Source organism: Solanum tuberosum, unplaced genomic scaffold (genome assembly GCF_000226075.1).
Source record: "Solanum tuberosum cultivar DM 1-3 516 R44 unplaced genomic scaffold, SolTub_3.0 scf00286, whole genome shotgun sequence".
Lineage (NCBI taxonomy): Eukaryota > Viridiplantae > Streptophyta > Magnoliopsida > Solanales > Solanaceae > Solanum > Solanum tuberosum.
Window position 1 is genome coordinate 370105 of NW_006239210.1, and position 4655 is coordinate 374759.

The following is a 4655-nucleotide window of genomic DNA, read 5'->3' on the forward strand; positions in this document are numbered from 1 at the left end:
CCGACAGGTTTTACGAAAATGGTCATAACTCCTTCATTCTAACTCAGAATAAGGTGAAACCAAGTGCGTTGGAAAACTAACTCACAGGGATTTAATTTTGATAGTTTATGGTCCTTCCAGTTCCTTGTGTGCTAAGAGATATGCCCCTTTAAAGTTGACCCTCCAAATCGCATTTTTTGCGATTTTCGAATTTTGATACGGTTGCTCTAAAATTTGGGTTAGACCCATTTCCCACTCAATTTGACCCCCTAAACAAGAATATGAAGTTGGATTTTCGAAAAACGAAACGGATTTTGAGATATATGGAAATTACAATTATAGGTGTTTCCGAAGCACATTTTCGGGCATTTTTGGGGTCGTTTCAACGGGCCGTGAGAAGGCTCGTGGGGTTGTCTTTGCTTGGTGGGAGATGTTGCAAGTTGAGGGAGCTACTGTCCCAAAGTTCACGGGAACCACCATGAGCCGTGGTGCCCCTCATGACCAGTTTAGTTGGGCGTGGTCCCTAACGGGCCTACTCAAGTTGGGGGTTTTTGGTAATTTCGTTTAGATGTTTAATTATGTGGGGTTGATTTTAAATGGTTTATATGATAAATATATAAGGTTTTAAATCTTTTAAACTAGTCATTCTCTCATTTTTCCCAATTCAAATCCCAAAGTTCTCTCTCTCTATATTTCTCTCTAACTCAAGGAAGAAGAAGAAGTGGGAGCTAGGATTTTTGATTCAAGGCTTTCTTCATCGAATTTCTTGGGAAATCTTAGCAAAGTTATGGTGATCCTTCATCTAGGGTTAGCTTTCACCCTAGAGCCAAATTCAAAGTAAACTTCTAAAGATTTCAAGTTCATGAAAATCTAGGGTTTTACTCAATCTCATGGGTTCTTTCACCAAATAGTTTTAAAAGGTTTATAATGGCATATTATGGTTAAATTGTTGTAATATTGATGATTTAAGATGAAAATAATCCATGAACCCATGATTTCTCTCTATTCCTAGTTTATTCCTCTATGAAGTGGGTTGCTTGATAATGAATGTATTTAAATAGAACTTGTTTAAATGGCTTTGGATTATTGAAGTATGTCATTACCCATGCTTATTTTATGGTGCATTGTTGGTGTATTGGTATGTGAGGTTTATGGCCTTAAAGGCAAGATATGAGAAAATACTTGTTGAAATAGAATTGTTAACTCGATGTTGATCCACTTGAAAGGTGGAGGTGTTTACTTATTATGTACATTGTGACCATGGCCTTGAAGGCATAGTATGAGAAATTGAAGTGTTATCATGACATTGTATGCATAAGAATTCAATGAAGCTAAAGTGATCATGTCTTGAATGTGAATGTGTTATTATTGAAAGGCCTTTTCTCAATTTGACACTTATGAATGTTGATGATAGAATATGAAGGATTATTCAATATATAGTATACCTTGAATTGGTAGGGCTTATGCATCCTTTTCTTGTATAAATGATTATATTGTTGATTGTTGAATCCTTGGATCGGTAGGCTAGTAGCACATTTCCACTCATGTTAATAATGAACCTTGGAATCGGTAGGCCTATGGCACCCTTTCAAGAAGGTTAATGATGAGTTTTGAACCGGTAGGCCTATGCCACCCTTTCAAGAAGAGTTAATGAGCTTTCCTAAGTGTACCTTGAATCGGTAGGCTTAAGGCACCCTTTCATGTGTAATGAATGAATTGGAGTTGGTAGGCCAATGGCACCCCTCATATGTGATAATGTCAAGGTAATGAACTATTCTATGGGAATGTAGGCTAAGCACCGAGTGGATTTGGTTAGATGGAAACTCCCCAAAGTTAGGCATGAGTTTCAATGATCGTCTACCTTATCCCATAAACTATGTGCCTGCGAAGGTCTAGATAGTGGATCCACCTAAGCTATATGAACCGGTCTCCTTAGGCAAGTAGTCCACCTTTTTACGGTGTGGGGACTTATAACATCGGATTCCATGAAAAGCTCTCATGGTCTATGTCGGTTAATACTTACTTCCCATCATGTGAGATTTCATTGTGGGTCTTGATAGGTTCTACGAAGTGTAGGTAGTAGTATGGGATGCTACCTATGCATTGCAGGAGTAGGCTTTGAGAGGGTCATAGTGAGTTTCTCTAAATCTTAATGGCTATGATATGAAAGTGTCTTAAATGGAGCAATTGAAGAATGTTAGCTCTTAAATGCTTAATATGATATGTATTCTATACTTGGGTTATATTATGAGTTACTTTCCCTTGTCATGCCTTATGAAATGATATGTCTTTTATGTATGAATATGGCTTAGAGATGAAAGAAAATGAATGGTAGGTTTACTTTAGGTGTGACCTAAATGTGATGCCCTAGTGTGGATGGTGGTATGGGACGATATCGATACATTGCACAAGGTATAGCATAAGGGTTGCTTAAGGTGAAGGTCCAAGGTAAATGTAATGGTTTCCATGCGATATTGTTTAAGTGTGAAGTTATGACTTATATGATGTTAATGCTTGTATATGATGTCTTTTATGTTACTGTACATGATGTTTCTAAAAAGTGGCATAATACTTGGTTTCCAACCAAAATGACCCCTTTTAAAGCATGTTTTGCATGGTCATCATACTTAGTACATTTCTGTGTACTAACCCATATTCTTCATGTTTTTACTATAAGTGTAGGTTCCGGCAAGTGATTCCTCCTAGCTAGTTTGAAGTGTTGGATTGCTTTCCTCCAAAACTTGGTATGTCCTTATGGTTCGAGGAGAAGACTTATGTTTCCTTATTTCATGTAATAGACATTTTTAGTAGTTGTTTTCGATTGGAAAGGATTGTGTCCCTATTATGTTTAAAGCTTGGGTCTAAGATGGACATGTGAGACTTAGACTTCCGCTGTACAACAAGATTTCCTTTAAATAAAGTTTTGATAATTTGGATTCAAATGAGTTTTAATTCTGCACTATTTCTATTTCGAATGCAATGACTACTAGCCGGAGCCGGTAGAAATGACTGACTGAAGATAGAGAGAGATCACCTCCATTCTCCGAATAGTAACACGGTAAAGCCAAAGATCTGATTCACTAGCATAGGAAACCTACTGAAGCCCAAGGTAAGGGAGGAGCGTCATGGCTAGAGGTCGAAGAAGCTCCAACCCCGGCGATCTAAGTGAGGCGATGCCTTTGAAGTAGCGGACCTATAGGTGTGACTGAACTCGCCGATCAGGCGTATACTGATTAAAATAAGATTCTTATGAGAGAAAGCCTACAATACGTTCGTGCATTTGCTTGCCTTGCCGTTTTCAAACGTTTTTCGGTGGGAGCCTGAAGCTGAGACCTGGGAGAGGAGACCAGACTGAAGTAAGGCCTAACTTGAAACTATGTACCGTAGTTTGAGCAATCATAACTGATCACTATATATTGATCTTGCCAAAAATCAGTAGTGGAATAACAAGTACAAGTAATGGTACACGTGCCTTCGAAAGCTTCTTCTCGAGTTTAGAGCATGAAGCGGTCTTGTGGATAGTTCTCCGGTTCGGGTACCAAGGAAACGGAGCAAGAAAACGTATGCGCATCCGAACTATTAGCTTCACTAACGCACACCGCCAAGAAGCCGGCCGGTGTTTGTTCACACCGTTAGAGTAGATCCAGCCTCCCTCCGGGTCTCAATTAGGGTATGTGGTCCTATCCTAAAAGAAAGATCCTATCTTGCCTCCCTGAAATAAAAGGGTTTTAACTACCTCTAAAGAGGCCTCCCCTTTCGTACCTACTCCGCAAGGTCTCGCTCCTTTCACTTCCTCTTCAACAAGATATGACCCTTTTAGTGGCTATAGTGGCGTACTTAGGTAATGAAATTCTCGACCAAACCTATCCCCTAACCCTCGGAGTCTCCGTCCGCTTCTTCTCCTTCTGGAGCCTCCCTCATCGGCCATGCATCGGACGAGACCAATTCCGATAAGGAGGTTTTTTATTCTCCCCAGTCCCCATCTACTTCCACCTCGACTCCCGGAAACCAATCCATTGAGAGTTCTCCCAACGAGCAGAAAGATAAATTGGAGTTTCTATCTGAAAACCAGCGGAAGCTCCGGGTAGATTTATTCCACCAGCTGCAGCAGCTGTCGATTGATAGGCGACCCTATCTCTATGCAGAAGGAGGAGTGGTCATCGAATAAGGTTTCCTTTCCTGTACTTTTTTGTTTGAATTTCCCTATTTGATCTAGTAAGGGGAAAGGCAGACCGCTTACCATAAACAGAAGATCGATATCGCACAGAAGGCCTGATATCGCCCTATTAGAGATACTGATTCAAGTTATAGTACTTCCTCAGAGCGATTGAACTAGCCTTTTGACTAAATAGATATGGGCATAGAGAGGGAATCCTGAACTACAGGAAAAAAGGAGAGCTACTTGCCAGCAGAAGGAAAGGAAGAAGCAAAAGCTTTCGCATGTAGTCACTCACATTATCTGTACTTTACCTAAGCCTGTTAGTGCAGCTCAGCTGGAAGAGATTCTAAGCGAGAAGCAGTATTGAACCGGAGCCACATAGAGTTAGTTCCCCTCAAAGCCTTCTTCTGAACTTGCCAACAAGTGCTTATGAAAGCAGGTTGGTGTGAATGATAAAGTCTTAAGTCAGTCTTTCTACTTAATGTCCGCCTCGCCACTGCTTTCGGGTGATTGGAGA